This window comes from Protopterus annectens, chromosome 3.part1 (assembly GCF_019279795.1).
Source record: "Protopterus annectens isolate FY-2018-M chromosome 3.part1, PAN1.0, whole genome shotgun sequence".
In the NCBI taxonomy this organism is placed as follows: domain Eukaryota; kingdom Metazoa; phylum Chordata; order Ceratodontiformes; family Protopteridae; genus Protopterus; species Protopterus annectens.
In genome coordinates, this window is record NC_056732.1 from 333510489 (window position 1) to 333533878 (window position 23390).

The following is a 23390-nucleotide window of genomic DNA, read 5'->3' on the forward strand; positions in this document are numbered from 1 at the left end:
CAAAAGATAATATAGAAACTGAGAATTGGAAGCTCTGTTTTATGGATATGGATAGCAATATACAAGCAGTGAAAATGTTTTAGTCCCTTTAGTTTTATACACAGGTGAGGCATATTTTTATCAACCAGTGGAAAAGTTGTGGATAGCAATTAATAAAGAGTTGAAGGATTTTATCTGGGAGGGGAAGAGAGCAAGAGTCAAGTGAGATAAGCTGATTCTTCCAGTACAACAAGGTGGTTTAGGATTACCTGATTTGGATGGGGTATTTCAGAACTCCACAGTTAAGCCTTCTATACAGAGTTCATAGGAGATTACAAGGCCAACAGCTTAAGAGCCTTTACAAGCCTAGACATTATTACCCAAATTTTACCAGATTTTTCAATAACTTAGGGGTAGAGGACAGCTAAGGTTTGTGCCTATACCTTTGAGTATTTCATGGACTGCCCCTGTCTATAAGGAACATGGATGCCATCCCAGGAGTGAATTTACAATTCCCCATTCATTGATCCAAACTGCATTTGAAGAGGGTCAAGGAAGGCCTCTGCTTTACATGAATAGGAAGCCTATTCCAGAGAAGGGGTAATCTCTGAGACACATATCTGTCTCTCCAGCATGTTTTTTTGTGTCACACACCAGGTTTAAATCCAGCATGTTTTTTGTGTCACACACCAGGTTTAAATCCTTAGATCAGGTGACCCTCATGCAGTTTGTCTTGCAAATGTATAACAGTTCCATCAAGACTGGATTTGTGAGTGCCTTGTGGGTTAGGCATAGATCACCCCTTAATAGTCGGTAGGAGATATACTAAAGGGATAGGGCTTTTAGTCTAGCCACATAGGACGTATTGTTTAAATCCTGTATTTTTTTGTAAGGAACCTCTGAGGCTACTACAGTTGTTGCAAGTGCCTGGTCATGTGCATGCCAAAAGGTGCATTGTACTCATTTATTGGTCTGATGAGGGCTGAGTACTGTGGGACTATAACTTCCTTGAATCTGGATGCCATGGCGTTACTTATAAACTATGCCACAGAAAGACTTCTTCAACACTGTGGATACATGGCAGTCAAAGTTCAGGCTACTATCTATCTGTGTACATAGATCCCTCATCTCTGAGTGCACTCTCACATGTGTGCTATTAACATTGTAATTTTCAGGGGTATTTAACTTCCCAAAGGGTATGATTATGCATTGTTTTGCATTTAGTTTTAGGCCATGGCTCTGGCACCAATCACTTGTCTGATTCAGGCCCTTCTATGTTACTGGGGGATTCAATGATTGTCATGCAGTTTGCAGTCAACAGCAGACTTAGCCATCTAAAGGTCTTCTGTATTAGCCTTGGCTTCAGAGAAGTACATTCCAAACAGGAGAGATCCCAGCACTGAGCCCTGTGGAACAACACTAGTAACTGGCCTTTTGTTGGATCAGGATTCACCCACTCTAACAGCATGTGTCCCATCTGTGAGCCATTTGGCTATCCATCTGGTGACATAGGGCTCTATGGCTAGTTTTGTGAGTTTATTTATAATACCTGAGTGGGGAATTGTGTCAAATGCCTTGGCCAGGTCAGTGTAAGCAGTATGTACTGTTTTACCACCATCCGTGGCCTTAGTGACTTTTTCAAAGAAATCCACCAGATTCAGTAGACATGACCTGTCCTTAACAAAGCCAAACTGGGTTGGATCCAGTGTTTGGAGGTTTCCTATATTGTTATTTATCAGGTCCATGATTACTCTTTCCATGGCCTTGCATATAGGACTAGTCAAACTTGTGGTTTATAATTTTACAGGTCCGTTGATGGTCCCACTTTATGCATATGGATGACTGTTACTGGCCTCCACTCCACAGAGACAAAGCCAGTGTGCAGGCTGTGGTTAAACAGAGATCCTAGTGGGCCTGATAGGTCCTGTTTCAAGCTATTTAAGAGGAATTCTGGGATGCAGTCAGGACTCATTGAAGCTTTAGAGAGTGCAGTGGCAACCTGTTCTTTGGTGATAACAAGTGCAGGAATGGTGGAGGGTATTTCTTGGAGGGATAACTGCCGGTGATGTGGAGGTGAAATCTGAATTGATTTTACAGGCCAGTAGATTTGCTATATCTTCTGGCTAAGTATAGGTGATGCCATCTACAACTAATTCCACACATTGTTAGGTGCTGCTCTTAAGACTGCAGACATAACTAAAACATACTTTATGGTTATCCTTAGCTTGGGAGGCTAGTTTTGCCTCCAAATTTGCTTTTGAAGACTTGACTAGTCCCCTGATTTGTTTGTTTAGACTAATGAGGACATGTGTGCTCTGTTGTGCACATTCTCTCTTACTTCTATACAGTATTTTCTTTATTTTGTTGTACAATCTATTTATACCAGGTGTCCTCTAGGGTGGCTTGTTTTTCTGGTTTGTCCTATACTTATTTCAGTCTGGTACTGCCATTTCTCTGCAGTTGTTTATATGGTCATGCAGGCCTTTTGTGTACACCTCTGCATAGGCTTCTGTGTTGTCTGGGTTTGGGAGAAATTGGAAACTACCTATGCCATCATGTAATAGGAGGTATTTTGCCTTAGAAATGTTCTTAAAGGTTTTGGGGGTAAGGTAGGGGTTCTAGTTTTATATTTATATCACATGGACTGCTTTGTGATCTGATCTAACCAGTGAGAACATCACACTTAGGAGAGTGTAACGCTCTCCCATATTTATGAGTACCAGGTCTAAGATATTTGTACCCCGTAGTGAGAGTGCAGGCTAGCCACTCCAGGGCATTTGCATTGACAAAGGCTAGAAATCTTTGAGTCAGTATGTTAGTGGTTGTATATGCTTCCTATTTAATGTAGAGGCAGTTGAAATTACCCATGAGTATGGTATTGGGCTGGATGGTGAGTGATTCTAGTAACTTCAAATATAATGTATGGATTTAATGGTTCATGGTGAGGGACCTGTAGCTAGCAAGGATATGGTAATAGATTTTTTTATGGTTAGCTGGATATGGAGTAACTCAAGCATGTTGTATTGTTTTACCAGTCTTGAGGTGTGCTTATCCTTTATGTAGATGGATACACCTCCATCTTTTGCTCTTTCATGTGCAGTGGGTGATCGGAACATGTGAAAGGCATTATAGACATACACTGCCAGAGTGTTTTCTGTGGCTTTGAACCATGTTTCAGTAACTGCACAGATGTCAGCATTCTCCAGAGTGAGGAGTGCTTCCAGGGAGTTTATTTTCTTGTGAGACTCCTAGCATTAAGCAGTAATACTTTCGCTTATCCTGAGTAAATTTTGTTATGTTGAAAAATTTGTCTGTTTGGCAGTGCCAAAAAAGATACTATGGGGTGGATAATCTTTTGGCCAAAAGCCACACGGTGACAGGTGACGACCATCTCTGGCAAAACAGTGTGGCCTGTCAATCATATTCTCCCAGACTGATAAATATTGCACCCTTTTGGAATGCCACCAGTAAATAAGCCAATTATTAAAGTCAGTCATTTTCTGCTGGTATTATGGCATCATCCTTGGAAACAGTAGAATGTTGCCCAATGCTAAGCTCATACCTGCCCATGACACATATTCTGAGAGCTCAATCATGTCTCTGTTCGTATAATCCAGAAGGTACATCTCAGGTCATTTTCACCTACATAGACTATGACTGAGTCATACTGTTACTTGAGGTTTAGTGACCTGAGTGCTTGCGTGTTCCGGCAAATCCAGGCACCTGACAGGCAACTAACTGTAACCTTCTCCTTATCCAGCTTGGTGAAAGGAACATCAGTGTGTCTCACAGTGGAGTCTCCTATGACCAAAATATTGGGTTGGGTGGCATTATGCCTTATGAATTTGGTAGTTAAGACACAATGAAATGTGGTTTTATGTGCTGTGGTGGGAGTTGTCTTGTTTGTGTGCATACAGAGTTTTGGTAGACTGTGTCTGACAGGCTATTGAGGTTTGAGTAAGTTACACGTGAGCACCTCTGCATATGTGGGTCTATGTGTCTAGTCCATTGTAAGTGCGGTGTGTGTGTGTGTGTGTGTGTGTGTGTGTGTGTGTGTGTGTGTGTGTGTGTGTGTGTGTGTGTGTGTGTGTGTGTGTGTGTGTGTCGCTGACAACCTGTTTGGCATTTTTTGTGTCTGAATGTGAGAGTGTTGCCTCCAGTGACATTGTATAACTACATCTTTGACATAGTGGTTGTCAGTGTACATAAGGCAATTGCTACTTTGCCTCAGGATGTCCATGACCACCAAGCTAGATGCAGAGAAAGCAGGAAAGTGGCCATCCATGGTTGCATGTCCTTAATATGTGCTTTAAAAGGGAAAAGAAGGGGGGGGTGTTTGCAAGAAGATAACGGATGCTTAGCGTAATCTACAGATAACCTACTGGGCAATGCTGCCCAGTGCACAAACCAGTTGCTCTTTGAGCAGCAATAGTTCTGATTGCTGTAATAATGTAATCTAGAGCTAACTAAATGCAAAAGTGCTGCTAGCATCCAAACCAGTTGCTCTTTGAGCAGCAATAGTTCGAAGTGCAGTAATAATGTAATCTAGAGCTAACTAAATGCGGTAATGCTGCTCAACTCACAAACTAATTGCTCCTCGAATAGCACAGGACTATGGAACATTTCAGAGGTAGTTTTTATAGGGAAAGTACAACATTTAGTGACTGTGTATATATAGAGCACCACTAACCGCCACTGTGAAAAGCAAATGCAAGCCTTATATAGAAGCAGAAAAAAAAACACGTTTTAAACTTGGTATGCCCACAGGCCAATAAGGTAAGCATGAAATAAGTTTTCCACCAGCAATTCCCAGCTCAGATAGGTGAAATTAGCCTTTTCCTGCCAGAAGAGTGCAGACTTTCACCCTCATAATGTAAAATGACTGGTTTGGAGCCCAAGTGTTAGGGAACCACAAAAACAGATGCCTAAAAGCACTGAAAATAATAGATACAGTGTGTACTACAGATACAGAGCAGAAGCCCTTACAGCAGTGGAAAAATGCAACTTAAAACTAAGAAAGTGCAGGAAAACAATACATAGTACAGAAATCTTGAGAATGCACAAACAGAAAGCTATAATTCAAAGTGGGAAGGGATGATAATGAAACAGGGGGAAGCTCAAGAAACAAGGAGTGGCTGGGATCTTGAATGTAGATCCTTAGTGAGAATAGCAATAATCATACAAATATTAAATTCATGAAGTAGCAGAAAGTATTCTAAAGAACTAAACCAGCAGAGGAATGGAGAAAGATTCTGCTGATAGGGATGACTGCAATTAGGGGTATAGAGAACAGGCAAGAAGGGGCTGGAATTCACTAGAGACAACTAGTAAAGGAACCAAGGTATTGGAAGAAAATTAGAGAGGGAACGGTAATAGACTGGAAAGAGGCCAAAAATTAATTTGGACTGCAGCCTAGAGAGTGCCTTTCCTATCAAGGATTGCTATCTGAGTATCTGCAAACAGAAAGAAATAGGGAGATCCCAAGTGAAAGACCATCACTGGTAGAGTGTTCAGTAGAATCTAGAATAGAAGCTGCTGTTAAAAAGGGATAATTAGTAAGGCATATCAAATATTGCATAACTATAGGAATTAATAAGAGGGGGTTAGAAAGGACTGGAAAGAGATATTGGCTAAGCAATTCACAAAGAAACAATGGGGGATATATGTATGGCTCCCAAAAATGCAATAAAGTCTAGAGGTATTTTTATGCCCAAGCAGACTACAAAAAAGTTTTCCTCATGGAGATTGCAAATGTTTGAGATGTGATGAGGAAGAAAGAGGTAGCCGTGGACAAGGGTAAGGTGGTCCACACAGCCTATCTGGACCCCGCCAAGACCTTCGACACCATCCCCCACTCTGGAATCATGTATGAACTTAGTAAGCTGGGCATTAATCCCTATGTCACTCAATGGGTTGCCAACTGGCTTACTGACAGAACCCACACTGTAAAAGTAGCCGACTCCAAATCCAGCTCCAGACAAATGACAAGTGGTGTACCTCAGGGTTCAGTCCTGGGACCGTTCTTGTTTGGCATATACTTCTCTGAAATACAGGCCAACACTAAGGGACTCTGGCTAACAAAGTTTGCAGATGACTGCAAACTGGGAGCCATTATTGAATCCCCAAATGATGTGGATATTCTACAAAAGGGCCTTACAGAAACAGATGCTTGGTGCCAGAGTCATGGGCTCAAGCTCAATGCCAAGAAATGTATAGTTTTTGCCTTTGGGAAAAAACATGTACCCGTGAATTACCACATAGGTGGCAGTACACTAAACACCGAAAGTATGATAAGAGACTTAGGGACACAGATGGACAGTGGTCTCACCTTCAATAACCACATCACCACAACAGTCAGAAAATCCTTCTATGTGGCACACCTCATCACTAAAGGCTTTTCATCCAGAAAAAAGGAGGTCATTGTCCCACTGTACTCATCCCTCATTAGACCCATTATAGAATATAACGCCCCATTTGGTATGTACCTCTCAAGACATCTACAACAACTGGAAAGGTTGCAGAAATACCTCACTAAAAGAATCACAGGTCTAAAGCAAATGCCCTATGCTGACTGTCTAAACAAACTCCATCTATACTCTGTCTCATATCATCTACTAGGAGGTGATCTCTGCTTAACATACAAGGCCATGTCAAACCCAGAGCTGATGGACATGCTACATTTAAAGAAATCCCAATCCCTCAGAGACACACGCTCTAGGGATCTAAACCTTGTCATCAAAATGAGCAAAACATGCTGGAGGGATAGGTTCCTGACCCAGAGACTCCTCAGACTCTGGAATAGACTGCTCATACATGTCAAGCAGAGCGCCTCTTTGGCCCTCTTCAAAAGGAACCTTGATGATTGGATGGGAGATAGGAAATTCACCCCTGGAATCACATCAGTCGCCCTGCTAGACAGGGGTCCAGGGAAGTAAATACTGTGGGGAGAAATAGCCAATAGAATTGTTATGGCTAGGCTTGTATAGGCCCTAGGGCTGATAGCCTAGTACCAACCTATGAATTTATGAACCTATGAACCTATTTTTGAGAGTGTAATGATTTGGTAGACTTTAAAAATTCCATGCTGAAAACTACCCTGTCAAAAATACTGGGTGAGCAAATTGGTGTAACTAAGAAAATTATTTTTCTGAGCTGTGGTACAGAATTGGAATTGCCTAGACATGGTAAGGCCTTGCTGAGTATAATGCTGATGGCTGCCAAAAAGCAATTACTAGAAAATGGAAATCAAAGTCTAAATCAACTGTAGTAGATGTAGTGAATATAGTAACAAAAATAAAGCAACTGGAAATTGCATTTTTTGAAAAGGGTAACAGCAAATTACATAGCAAAAATGCGAATTGTGGGAAGAATACATGCAGAATAATGTTTTGGAAGAAGGGGGTTTAACGGGAGGCATTTATCAAATAAGCTATGTACTATCTGACTGGTGATGACTGGATAGGTTATAAGGGAGGTATAAAGTTTGCAACTGAAAATATGTCAGTATAGTCTGTATATACAAATGTGTGACGGCCTATATCATAAGTGATAATTTAATAAAGATGTTTCTTGTTAAAAAAAAAATAGTTATATCTGCTGCAGTATCCCTCTTAATAATATCACCCCCACCCTCTAATAGGAAAGGATACAAATCCTTGTAATAATCTAGGGCAGGACAGTATAAAGACATCCTACCACCACTGTTTTACTTTTTCTGTTTACTCCCTCTCTGCCATGTTTGCAGCAACCTATTACTGTGGACATTTGGGCCATATATGCCCCATCAAGTTACAAAGGCAAAATTTTAGTACAAGATTTTGTTGTATACTTGAGCCAATGTGTTTTCCTTTTTGCGTATTCAGTCTGCTATGAAGGTTTTATCCACATTCTTGTACCCTCTTCATATGCATTTGTGCACTGTTGCACAAACAGATGTCATACATTTTCTCTGTTTCCTAAGCACCGTTACACTTCTGATCTGCTAACCAGATTCTCATATGCTCAAGTAAAGGACTGAGTGCTTGTTCCCTTATTATAAGGTTTTCTAGCATGTCAAACATAGTGACTCAACATCCAGTCACCTTCCTATGAAAGTTGTTTATTTCTGCAATATAATCATTACAGTGTCATCTTCACTTTTGCACTGTCTGCATTTCTTTCTATAAACTTCAGAATTCAGTTTAAAACATGCAGCTAAACAGTGTTTTTATTGATACAGCATTCATTGCCTTAACTTTGAAAAGAGGAGTTAAAAAAACTCATCCATTGCCCCTCGTCAATTTGGTATTAATTACCTATTTGTTCAAATGCCTGCATAAAAATATGTCATCCCCTTCTTTATACTGAGGAAACAATTTGGTACTGGACCTGGCATCTGGCATTCGGCTCCCCCCAAGTATTCACCCTTTGATAAAGGACCAGCATCTCATTCTCATGGTGCCCCTGTTTTTCTCTTTCTTCATGTTGTTGTTGCTCCCTTTGCACCTGAAGCTGTTTCATTCTCTTAGCTCTCAAGATGTTTTATCTTTAGCTTTACCTTTAGTTTTTTTTCAGTTCAGTTTGCATTTTAAGTAATTTGTGAATGAACTAAACTGTTTTGTTGAGTTGCTCTGTGCCTATAGCTAATGTCTGTCTGTGTCTAGTCTCAGGAGACAACATTTCAACTACAAGTAGGGCTACTATTTATTTATTTTTATTTTATTTATTTGACATTTGTTAACCGGGTTAGTCCAACTGAGCCAAAGCCCATTTTCAGTGGAGACCTGAGGAGAAAAGTTCCAAACGTTCATCAAAAGCTATCATGTCTTCCTTGGACATACCAGCATATGAAAGTCCATTGGCTTTGCACCCTTTAATCAGCTGTGATGCTTACATTTTATCACACTCCACTGAGCTTATTTTTGACTGACTCCTAACTACTCTGACTAGAAAATAAAATGAAATAACTAATATCCAAAACATACTGCTTTATGTTTACCTTGTGGATGCACAAATCCAACTTACAAGCTCCAATTACTGTTTACCAATCAATATGTAAAGAATAGTGGCATATGCCTACTTGTTGCCTCCAAATAATATGTGATGGACAGACACTAAGGGTTCTAGCCCCTGCACCACTGCCATCAATAGTTCAGTTTTTATTGGAACCTGCAGTATGTAGGGTTGCATCCCACCAGCAGTACCCATTAAATTGCAAAGGCAATTGACCTAAAGATATACTGTAAATATGCTGCTGGCTTGGATAATTGTCAAATCCTGCAACACCCAGATAAGCTCTACACTGCCCAGCTACAGATAAGAATATTAATCATTGTTTCCCAATAGATTATACTAGATGCAAATTAAGCCCATAGCCTTTCAGTACAACTTTACCAACATTAATTGAAACTTGAATAGAATTATTTTGCGTGCGCGTGTACACACACACACACACACACACACACACACACACACACACACACACACACACACGCACTTGCAGAGTATTTTTAGATTGGGGTAAATACCATCTTTCCCCGAAAATAAGACCAGGTCTTATACTCTTTCCCCCACTGAAATACACTTTGGGGCTTATTATCAGGGGATGCCTTATTTACAACAATCTACTTTTATTCATTTATTCATGTACAAAAATTGACATTTATTAATGAACACAAATCAACATTTATTCATGTACAAAAATCAACATTTATTCATGTACACAAATTGACATTTATTTTGTACTTTTCTGTTATTGGACAACAGTTCTAAGTAACGCGTTAACAGTTGTGTGAGAATTCTACATAAACAGTGCAACAAACATTTCCACTTCAGAATATCTGCACCTTTGTTTTCACAGTTATTCAACTACAGTCATGTCATCTTCTTCTGGAACATTGTCATAAGTCTCCAACCCCCGAATTTTGGCCTGAATTTATTGCAACTCCATTTCCTGTAGCACCATTGGCCCCAGACTGTCATGCCTAACAATAGAGCTCTCCTTAAATGAGCACTGCTTGTCCAAGTAGCCTGCTCATAGTGCATTGGAACACAGCTGTCAGTGATTTTATCCCATGAATGTTTCACCCCATGACCTCTTGCAGGCTAGGCTTCACAAAATTCCCATGCTGATTTCCCTCCATTCTATTTTCAATGTAGTCATTGAGTACCATGCGCAAATGGTCCTTGAATGGCTTGTTTATTGCAATATCAAGAGTCTGGAGATAGGCAGTCATTCCTGCGGGAATCATTATTTGATCTATTCTTCTCTGTGCAAGGAATTTCTTCATTTCTTTAGTGCAGTGAGTGCTGGCTGAATCCCAGACTAGCGGACCTCTTTCATCACCTCACAAAACAAGTGGCAACATTACATCGACCCACTGCTTGTGTGCACCAGGCTTTTTTGGTTTCAAGAATGTAAATGCCTGAAACATGTTCAGTCTTATCTTTCTTGCCTTTACTAATGATTAGAGGTAAGGCTTTCTTTCCATCTAGACGAATTTCCAAAATACAGGTAACACGTGCACTCTCGTAACCAGTGGAGGGAATGTAGATTGACGAGGCACTCCTCTGATGAAATGTTGTTTGAGATCCTTGGCCCATAAACACTGCAGTTTCATCCATAGCAATCATGTTGGAGAGTTGGTATTTAGAAAAGTCAATGCTATCAACAAATGATTTGAACGCAAGTGCACATTTAATAACTTCAGTATCTTCCAGCTTGAACACTGTTGTTGGTCTTCTTAGAGACAGTTCATATCACTGAAGGAAGCCACCCAGCCAATGTTGTGATGCATTGAATTCTTCTGGGGATATTTCTAACTGTGGTGCCATTGCAAGGGCAAATGCTTGAATATCAGCACTGCGCACAACCAAAGCCTTTGCTCTCCTGTTAGCAATCTACTCACAGATGATATCTTTCAGCTCAGGAAATAATGGTTGCTGACCTGATCCACACTTGCACTTCTTAGCATTTCCCTTGTCGGCCTGCTGACTGAGGTTATTGTATGCTGCATGCCATTTTCGGACCATTTGGAGATCTAACTTCTTCTCTTTGCAGAAAGCCATCAGATTCTTTCCCCAGGAGTCCTCCATGATTCCTTTCTTGTACTTGAAGGAATAGCTCTTTCTTTTTGCACTCATCTTGTCTGGGGGGGGGGGGTAATTGAAGACTTACGAGACCGGAGTGGCAACACAAAATGGCACTGGTTAAGAAGAGAAGACACAACCACAGCTGTTCGTTATCACGTGTGCATACTTTACGTGCATTGTCTGTACTTTGACCGATCAAAGTACACCTGCCAGTGTTGATGGGCCAAGGATCTCAACCGTCAAATGTGAGTGATGATTAGGGTTACAGTAAGAATCATGGAGGACTCCCATGGAAAGAATCATATGACTTTCTGCAAAGAGAAGAAGTTGGGTGTCTGAATGGTCCAAACATGGCGAGCAGAGTATGATAACCTCAGTCAACAGGTGTCAATAATATTATTTTATAATTCAACACGTCCGTCGTGCATTGTTGATGATCTTAACTGGGGCTTATTTTTGGGGTAGGGCTTATATCATGATCACCCTGAAAAACCATGCTAGGCCTTATTCTCTGGTTAGGTTATTTACAAAGAAATACAGTAGTGACTCTCCAGCAACAACTCCATTCTACAGAAGCTTTTAGGTGTGCTGCTACTAGTTGATCAAAAGTAAAAAATAAATAAGTTTCTTAAGTTAAACCATTTTTAAATATGCAACTATTTATTTATTATTTGTTTACTGGCTTTGTTCAACTGGGTTTAGTCAAAAAACTCTATTTATTGGAGGCCTGGGGAGAAAAGCTCCATGTCTTGCATACAATTTAGATAGTCATTTAGTATTACATATAAAAATATTGAGGTATATTAAAAATAACATACGTATAGGTATACATTGGTTACATTACATTCATATGAGCTGAGTGCATTTATTACAGAGGAAAGAGGAAAGATAATGCTGTATTAGTCAATACTGAAAAAGTTGAGCTATAGAAGAGGAATGTTGGTGGAAATATCCAAATATACTAATGTTAATTATATGTGAGGTAGAAAGAAGTAATCTGTTATTCTTTAGTAGCAAAGGTAGAATTTGAAGTGAGTAAGAGTTGATTAACAAGCGGTAAGAGGAGATTAGTTGTGAAGTAATAGACATAGGTTAGTAGTAAGTAGGACATAGCAGTGGGGTTGAGAGAGGGATAGAAAGAAGCACTGGATATGTTAGGGTATTCATCCTGGAGTTACTGATGGACAGTTATCTAGACTGGTAGTATTGTGAGAAGTGAACAGTAGAGTAGTAAACAACTTGCACAAGGAAGTTAAAACAAAACATTAAAAACACAGATATGGGTCAAAAAAATGACTTTAACATATAAACTAGAAAATATCTGCCTTTGACTAAAAGGCACATTATCCCTTACTGTCTCTAGTATTTAAGTCCAAACAACAGTGTTGAGAATCTTTACAGGCAATGGCTAAGCTCTGTCTCCAAGGGAACCATTCAGAAGGAGCTCCTTTGAGATATTACCGTTCATCTTTTGGGGTAAAAATCAACCCCTCTAATCATAAACCCCCAACAGAATTTTCTGTGGCTTTAGTTTGAATTTAAAAAATAAATTGTCTGTCTTCACAATTACATCACCAGGGTAGAAAAGTAAGATTTAATAAGCCAGAGTCCAAATAAGGAAAGCATCATATCAAGTAATGCATTAGTCTCTAAGCAGACTTTACAAATATTTGTAAAATACATTTTCCACTGTAGGAAACAAAATGGCATTCTGATTTATACATCTGTCTTAAATACTGCACATTTACTGAAATGGCAAATTCAATATACCAACACCTTTGCCCAACGGTTCTTGGAATTCATAAATTCCAATGCTCTGGATCAACTAATCCATAGTCCCACCAGGGGCTCCAATATCCTAGACCTGGTCATTACCAACATGGGAAATTGATGCTCCACACCTATGGTCACCCCCTCGTTAGTCAGGTCTGACCATAATCTAATCACCCTTAACATCCACATCCCACCCTCATCCCCCAGTAAGGAAACCTCCATAAAAAACTTCTCCAAAGCCAACTTCATGCTTCTCAAGTCAGAAGTGACAAACTTCATGACACCCATGCAGACAGGAACTGAAAGTTCAACTGCTGAATCCTACACTAAGGCACTGTACGAGTACATCCACTCATGCATGAATCGTGCCATCCCAAATAGAACCAAGATGCTCTCATCCAAAAAAAAGGAAGCCAATGTGGTGGTCCACTGACATAAACAAACTTTACAACAAAAGGAAGAAACTGTTGCAGAAAAGAGGAAAATCCCAGGATGCAAAAAACTCCCATACCAGCCTCAGTAAGAAACTGAGATCCCTCATAAATCCTCCAAAGCTAGTTACGAAAATAAAATTGCCAAAGATTCCAAAGACAACCACAAGGCATTCTATAACTATGTCAAGAATCTAAATGGCAATGCTCAGATCTGCTCTGAGCTAAAACAGAATGGCATTAAATATACTGATCCCAAGGATATTGCCAATATCCTGGCAGATCGATTCAGTGCCAGCTTCACCCCCCTCTCACCCCCTAAATGGCCCATCTCAATACCGGAAGATTGCCAAATTCCAGTAATAATGGCCACACAGGTAAAAACGCACTCTCCAAAGCTAGGAATACAGCATCCATGGGACCAGATGACATCCCGGGCTGTGTACTACATGAACTACAATATGAACTGGCACCTCACCTAAGTGTCATGTTTAATCATAGCCTCACCTCAGGTTTCGTGCCCACTGAGTGGTGCAGAGTTACAGTTATCCCACTCCACAAGGGTGAGATCCACCTTGGATCCCAGAAACTACAGTCCCATCAGTCTGATGAGCCTTATCTGCAAGGCCATGGAGCGTATTATCATGGAACTTATAAACAAAGACATTGGCAACCTTCAAACACTGGACCTCACCCAGTTTGGGTTCATGAAGGGCCGATCTTGTCTCCTGAACCTGATTGACTTCTTTGAATCAGTCTCCAGAGCCATGGACAAGGGTAAGGTGGTCCACACAGCCTATCTTGACCTTGCCAAGGCCTTTGACACCACCCCCACTCTGGAATCATAGATAAACTTACTAAGCTGGGCATTAATCCCTACGTCACCCAATGGGTTGCTAACTGGCTTACTGATATAACCCACACTGTAAAAGTAGCCAACTCCAAATCCAGCTCCAGACAAGTGACAAGTGGAGTACCTCAGGGTTCCGTCCTGGGACCGCTCTTGTTTGGCATCTACTTCTAACTGAAGTACAGGCCAACACTAAGGGACTCTGGCTAACAAAGTTTGCAGATGACTGCAAACTGGGAGCCATTACTGAATTCCCAAATGATGTGGATACTCTACAAAAGGGCCTTACAGAAACAGATGCTTGGTGCCAGAGCCATGGGCTCAAGCTCAATGCCAAGAAATGTATAGTTATCCCCTTTGAGAAAAAATATGTACCCGTGAATTACCATATAAGTGGCAGTACACTAAACACCGAAAGTGTGATAAGAGATATAGGGACACAGGTGGACAGTGGTCTCACCTTCGATAACCACATCGCCACAACAGTCAGGAAATCCTTCTATGTGGCACACCTCATCGCAAAGGGCTTTTCATCCAGAAAAAAGGAGGTCATTGTCCCACTGTACTCATCCCTCATTAGACCCATTATAGAATACAACGCCCTTTTGGTATGTACCTCTCAAGACATCTGCAGCAACTGGAAAGGCCGCATAAATACCTCACTAAAAGAATCACAGGCCTAAAGCAGATACACTACGTTGACCGCCTTAAAAAACTCCAGCTATACTCTGTCGCATATCATCTATGCAGAGGCGATCTCTGCTTAACATACAAGGCCATGTCAAACCCAGAGCTGTTGGACATGCTACACTTAAAGAAATCCCAATCCCTCAGAGCCACACACTCCAGGGATCTAAACCTTGTCATCACAATAAACAAAACATGCTGGAGGGATAGGTTCCTGACCCAGAGACTCCCCAGACTCTGGAACAGATTGCCCATACATGTCAAGCAGAGTGCCTCTTTGGCCCTCTTCAAAAGGAACCTTGACGATTGGATGGGAGAAAGGGAATTCACCCCGGGGATCACGTCAGTTGCCCTGCTAAACAGGGGTCCAGGGAAGTAAATAGTGTGGGAGGAAATAGCCAGGGAATTGTTATGGCTAGGCTTGTATAGGCCCTAGGGCTGATAGCCTAGTACCAACCTATGAACCTATGAATTTTTTTATTTGTTTCTGTTAAAGAAGTTTTTGCAGACATTTGTTTAATTTGATAAAGTTCCAATACAGCAGGTTTATTTTATGCATTTTCCTTTTAAAATTCAGTTATTATATTTAACATTATTCTAGCTCTTCTCACAATACCTACTAGATCTCTACTTTTCAAAAGAAAGTCATTTTGTATCTTTACTGTTTCAGATGTTAAATATGTGCTTTATCACTTTCTCTTATGGAGATATCCAAGCAAAGTCTGGACTATCTCATTGGACTCACTTTGAATCAAGCATTAGTGACTAAAGATACTTCATCTGAATACTAAATGTCTTTGAAGCAACAGTAAACAAGTACACTCAGTTCTTACCTCTAAAGATATGGTTTTAAAACCAGCACCATAGCTTGATGAATATCTCTTATTATATAAAAACTCTTGCTAGCTGTAAAATTTGTTTGCTGTTACCATTAATGTTGTTGGTTATATGACTATACCTATAACAGTCCAAGTATCAACTCTTCACTAATTTCTTTCCAAATTCCAGCAATAGACAGCAGACTAACATGTTCACTAAACCTACAGTTCAGGGTATTTCATCTATCACATACCAAACTATTTGTATTCCATATACATCCTAAAAGGGACCCCAGTTAGGGGGTGTGATAAGAACACATACTGGGTATATTTTTGAGTATCTACACTCTTGGTCTTGTCGTTCGGCTTTTCCCAGTTAGAGGTCACCACAGCAGAACTCCGGTCCTGTAATGATTGGCAGTGGATTTTTATGGTGCCAGCCTGATGCCCAACCTTCAAAGAAGGCACACCCATTCATGCAGGCACCTACCTGCATGTCTTTAAATGTCACCCGACTGCGGGGAGGACATGCAGACTCCACACAGAAGGTGCTCCAGCCGAGAATCGAACCGGAGAACCTTTTGCTGTAAGGCGACAACACTAACCGCTGCCCCACCGCGGTCTCAGTATCTACACTCTTTGTGCAATGTCAAAAATATGCGTTTTCTTCATGCATTATCATCAAATTTTCTACAGCTTTACTAGGTCATCAAAGATACTAAAATTCATATAAACCTGCCATTTTACACCACTCAGTAAAAAGTATAGTAAAAATGTTATTCACTGCACACACACACTCACACACACACACACACACACACACACACACACACACACACACACACACACACACACACACACACACACACTTCACACATACACTTAGACACCTCCAAAATAATCCAAAACTGCCCCTAGAGCCAAATCTACCTTTAGTTTCCCTTAAAGCTTCTGAATGAAAAAAATGAAATAGGGATATTTCCTACTAATATGTATAAAAATTTTACAAAAATAAATTGAGAAACAGATGGCATTTCTCATTCTCTGCAAAGTAAAGAAATTAAATGTATACACTGAACATACAATATACTGTTTCCTACAGGCTGCTGAAATGTGATTTATGCCTGGTATACAAGGCATCCTTGAATTCCCACCTTAATGGACATTTTGCATATCCACAAAACGAACATCTGAACTAATAGATCCAAGGATTTAAACTTTGCTTGTGATTTAAATAGGACATGGAGGGAGAAGCATGTATCTTAGAGAATTTTCATTTCCTGGAATAGGCTACCCATCCATGTGAAGCAGAGCCCTTCCCTAACCCTATTCAAGTGTAACCTGAACCAGTGAATGGAAAATCAGAAATTCACCCCTGGTCTGACACCAAAGTCTCTAATTGACAAAAACAGCAATTCAGTCATGCCCTAACTGACATACACCCCTTAAAATAACCTCTAAGGCAAAATAGCCTGTGGATTACTTTTGGGTTGCATGGCTAGGTTTATAAAGGCTCCTGTGGTCATTAGCCTAGTATATACCTATAAATCTATGAACGTAAAAATAAAATTCACACTCAAACACCCCAAAACAAAATGGACTACCCAAATAAATTCCCTAAAAATTAAAATAATTATTAATAAAAATGTAAATGAATAAAAACCTATACAAAATGCGAACTGCAAGTAGCCAGTTAGAAAAACAGCAAGTGACGAAAATCACAAACCCATTTCTAATTATTTAAACTGACTAAAGATAAACTAACCAAAACAACTAAACTAATAAATTAAAACTTTAACCTCTATAAACTAATAAAATGCATCGAATAAATGAACTGCCATTTCAAAAAGTCAACATTAAAATTTACCTCAGTAACTGCTGGGGAAAAAAATCTAGAGACTGTCTGCTCATACACTAAACCCATATTAAGCAGAAATTTAGGCAATTAATGTAGATCATTGAAATCAACCGAAAACACTGTTTTGACAAGGAAAATATAGAAAAATGGATAACTAGAATATAGAGCTCTCATTTGTGGGATAAATGAAAAACATTGTACTGAAGGATTAGAGTACTTGAATGATAAGTGTCTGCAGTATCTACAGTACAATGTATTTCATATATCACACAACAGACCTACATGTATCACACAGATGTACAAAAATACAAGCATGTACATATAGATAAATAAATAGATATACAGATATTGTGGCATTCATCGTCCAGGGCTTTGTATTTTCATAGCAGTAATCTGTGAAGAGTGTAATACATCATTATGCAAATCACAGACATTCAGGTGAATATATAAATGGAGAGGCATTTTGTTAAACACTCCTCCCTATAGCAAAAACATAATATGCTTAAGGCATAAGCAATAGGTGGCAGCTGACATGCAGATAAGGGACATTACACTTTTGCATATTAGTAGGTTTCATAGAGACGATTTCATATAAACTCGTTTGCATACCAAATGTATAAATGGTCCTGAACGTATGCCAATAAGCAGCAGTTTATTTGGAGATGCAAGGGGAAGGAAAAACATTTCATTTTGATGTCAGGGATGTATTTATGCATACATGGGCAGACTACTGAAGGAGTCAATGGGGGGAAATGTTTCATTCGGTGTCTGAGATGTGCTTGTGTATACATGGGCAGATTACTGTAGGGATCATTGGGAAAAATGTTTCATTTTGAGGCAGTGACATGCTTGTGCATACATGGGCAGACTACTGAAGGGGGCATTGGGGGAAATGTTTCATTTGGTGTCAGGGATGTGCTTGCATATACATGAGCAAACTACAGAAGGGATCCTTGAGGGAAATGTTTCATTTAGTGTTAGGAAAGTGCTTATGCATTCTTGGATATAATACTGAAGGGATCATTGGGGGAAATGTTTCATTTGGTGTTGGGGATGTACTTGTACATACATGGGCAGACTACTGAAGAGATCATTGGTGGAAATGTTTCATTTTGTGTTAGGGATGTGCTTGTGCATACATGGGCAGATTACAGAAGGGGGCATTGGGGAAAATGTTTCATTTGGTGTCAGGGATGCGCTTGCGTATACATGAGCAAACTACAGAAGGGATCCTTGAGGGAAATGTTTCATTTAGTGTTAGGAAAGTGCTTATGCATTCTTGGATATAATACTGAAGGGATCATTGGGGGAAATGTTTCATTTGGTGTTGGGGATGTACTTGTACATACATGGGCAGACTACTGAAGAGATAGTTGGGGAAAATATTTAATTCGGAGTCAACAAAGTGCTTGTGCATATTTGGACATACTGCTGAAGTGATCAGTGGGGGTAATGTTTCATTTTGGTGCTTCTGCATAGATGGACATACTGCTGAAGGAATCGGTAAGAAAATCATTTTGGTGCTTGTGCATACTTGGACATACTGCTGAAGTGATCACTGGGCAAAATAATTTATTTTGTGTCATTTTAGTGCTTGTACACACTTATGATACTCTGCTTGCTTATATTTATTCTAACACAATATATTATTACCATGAGAAAATAGATATTGCGTTTATAAAAAAATCCTTAATGGCCAGATACAATAAGACCACAAGAGTTACTATACATTCCTGGAATATTGATTGATAGCAGTATTGATTCATGAATGTTTTTCAAGTATGATGTATAATTAGTGTTTAACCAATTACTTACTAGATTTAAAATAGCCAACTTAGCATACAATTCATTGTTAGGAAAACCAATCCCTCCATCTTCCCAACTTTTAACATGCCAGTCAAATGATATTCTCAGTTTTTTGGGGATGCCACAAAAAGTTAAGTAACATCAAATTTATTTGTTTGATCAACTTTTTATATGGGAGCATGATTAATGATTATGTGAGGAATAGAATTTTTGGCAAAATAACTATTTTTATCAGTGTTAGTCTTTCATCCATCGTAAAGAACATTTTGTTCCAATTATCTGTAATTTTCCTTATTGTGTCTATTAAAGTTTTATAATGCAATAATACTGCCTCAGACCAACTAGGTTTTAAGATGACTCCTAAATATTTAATTTGATTGCTCTACTAATTAAACTCCTTATATTTGTCTAAAGAGGTTGTTGTTTTTTGTTCATCAATAAAGTCTCCATTTTAGTGGTATTAAAATTTAAACATGAAATGTTCTCAAAAATTTATAAAGCTTCAGTAATATAATCTATTGAGGAATCAATGACTCTACTTGTTAATAAGATATCATCTGCAAATAGTTGTAGTTTGGAGCAACAATTTTTTTCACTAGAGAATCCTTTTATCTTAGAATTTGCTCTAATAAAATTATTAAGGCAAATAAAGGAGTTAAGGGGCAACCTTATTTTGTACCTTTTAATATTCTAAAAGGACTCGATAAAAATGATTCAATCTTAAGTGAAACGGCATTTTCATATAATTTATTAATTGAATCTATGAATTTTGCAGAAAAATTATATTCTTTAAGAACTTTAAATAGATATGTCCAAGCAATAGTGTAATTTGTATAAACATCAGAATCACCATTCTTCCTTTCTCTTTGTTATTTATGCTTTATCGCATTTTAAAAAGGTGATATGTAGTAAGTCTTTTGTTAAAGATTTATTCCTTCTGATGTTTCCCATAGCATTCACTAATGTTTGTCTTGATTCATTTAACTTAAATAATATCATTATTTATTAGTTTTCAAATCCATCAGTAATACATCATCATCTCTTCTCTGGAGAATCTTTGCATGGAGATTTTTACACAGAAGCTTTTTAACTCCACACAAAATTGCACTGATATATAAAAAGGATAATATTAAATGTCGGCGATGTGAGGATGTTTCAAATGCAAACTGGATCCACACGGTACTCGACTGTAAAATAGTTGCCTCATTCTGTGTAGATTTGAGAGACTTTGCTAAAGCTTTATGGTTGGATAATTGTAACATTACTAATTCACTGATACTGTTTAACACACCAATTCTAGGTTCAATTCCAAGAGCACAGGTAACTCTTCTCTGCTCTCTCTTTGCTGTAGCAAGGAAAGTTATAACTGTAAATTGGAAAAGTAAAAACAATCTCACTTTTTCAGAATGAATTTCTCTTGCCAAAACTGTTTGTAATAGGGAAATACAAACTGCACAAGCTAGAACAGTGAACATCACTCATAAACATCTGTCATGGATAAAACGTAAAGATCTTTTGGATAAATATTAATAATGTATGTATATATTTCTGTTATGGACTCTGTATATAGTTTGCTTGTATTAATTGATAGTTTGTTTTGTTATTATGCTTATGATGTTTAAAACCCAATAAAAAGTTCTTAAAAAAAGAAAATAGATATTGCATACAACAATCAGCAGATAATCTGAAGCAGCATCTTGTCTGACATTAAAGAACAGTATACTGTTTATAACTGTATGTGTGCCCAAGTAATATAGTGCTCTATGCCAGCAATGTCTTTCTGCACAAGAAGGTTTTCAGGTAGTGTTATAACTTATGATAATTTTCAGCTTAAGTCTGAAGGAATACACTAGTTGTAATGATATAGTACATTTGCACCAGAAGTGCAGTACATGTACGTATCTATTAATTACAACATATCTTTATATATATGATTTTGAAGGTGTTAATCATAAAATGGGTACTATACCTCATTGTTTTAAAAAAATCTTCATGAAAGCTTCCTTAGCATGATATTATTAATCTATGAAGAATGCATTTATTTTTGTTATACGGGTAAGTGGGCTGATTCAAATGGATCCTTCTTAGATGCTTCTTGATACCAGCAAGATACACTACATATATATATATATATATATATATATATATATATATATATATATATATCTGGAGCAAATATTTGCTTGCATCGAAGATATATTAGTATAATCAGACCTTTATATCTGAGCATTACATTGTAGCAATATTATGTCACAAAGCAATGTATGATATAAATTGTATTTTTTATTTTGGCAGTCTGAGATTTATCTGCATTTATAATATGAGAATACATTCTCCACACGAGTACACTGTTTAGCATTATAACATACAACATTTGCAGTGCAATTTAGAGGTATTATATGCATTACCAAATCATACTTTGTAGCCCTTTACCTTGAGAAATTACCATGAAATTTCATTGCATTCAGCAGATTCATAAGCATGTAATTCAAGCATTTCATAGTAATTACACAACAACTCTTGACTTGTCTGAAATGCTAAAATTAGTAAGCTTAAAAAAAGACCAATCTGCTACCACTCTTAAAACGTTATTGGAGGCTTCCATCTATAGTAACTGTAAGACTTCATCAGAATAACTGAAATAAAACATGCCAGTTTGAAAAACATCTTAACAAAAAGGTTAAAAATCTAAGAGATACAAGTTTTGTAGGTACAATGATTATGGTCCCTATCCGTCTTTGTCCCATGTTAACCATACCTTTTCACCTAGTGAATAGTGTAATTGTAATTCTGTTGATTTGGTATATTTGTCTAAGTGCCCAACATGAGATGGCTTCTAAGTAGAAAAAAAAAAACATAAGGAAACTATTACAAATAATTTATGAGTACCTTTATGCAATTAAGACTAAAAGGTTTAATAATGCCTTATACAAATACTTGAAAATATGTAGTGAATTTAAGAAATGTCTGATTTCAGTATTAGAATATGTGAAAATTTATGGCAGATGTGATGATTGCAATAACTTATTAGAATATCATGAGTTAATTTGTCAGACTAGGCTTTTTACAAATCATTCACCTGGATTAAACAAAATGATTTCTGTGAACAAAAGTGACAGACTTCATTCTTTAAAAAATGAGTGGCTGTTATGGTAATTTATTACCGGTCATTAAATCACATAGTCAGTTTCATCAATAGCATTCAAATGAGGTGTATTTTGTTTCATTTATTCTGATGAAGTCTCATACTTACAGATAGAAGAAAGTGCTCAATAAAGTTTTTACATTTGGTGACTCAGGTTGGATGTGTTTTTACTTATTTATTTATTTATTATTAATTGCACTCTATGGGATTATGCAGAGAAGCTAAGACATACAGTATGAAATAGCAATATTTCCAATGTAAAGCCAACATGTTAGCATCTGTTAATATTATATCAAGCAATACAAAATGTATAGTTCGTGATGCAAATATCAGTTGGCTGTATGCTTTTCATTTTGTAGCCAGTTACTTTTTATCTATTTCCAAGGAGGACTACAAATCATTCAGGACAAGCCATACAACAAACAATATGAAGACTGTTGTAGCTACACTACAGTCGCACATTTTACATAATATATTCTGTAACTTTTTTAAACTAGTATCTGTAAAGACAGTAGTCACGTGTGCCTTATGCAGTGGTGACAGTGACTATCACATAACGCAGAAGGATAATAAAATAGAGCTTGTCATCATTGTTAATAAGTACTTGTCCATTCAGCATCTATTGTTGTGGAACTATAATGGGGTGATATCTGCTTTTCTGAGTTTTTTTAATGAATTAGATTTTCTACTTGTCTAACTTAGGGTAATAGTAGTAATCAGGCTGTATCTCTTTTTATGAGTATTAGCTGTAGGTATTGATAGATATTTGTTCATTCTTGGTCATTGTAGTACACAGTGCCCTTTCTGAGTATACAGTCTATTAGCTCAGGTTGCACAATACTGCAGATACTGGCATTTCTATATTAATATCAACACTTTCCTTACTAGACCAATTGCTTGTCTTTTATAAGTAACATTTGGACCACTGGTGCTTCTTGCTTGCTAGTTATACCATGAACCTACAGACTTTGGA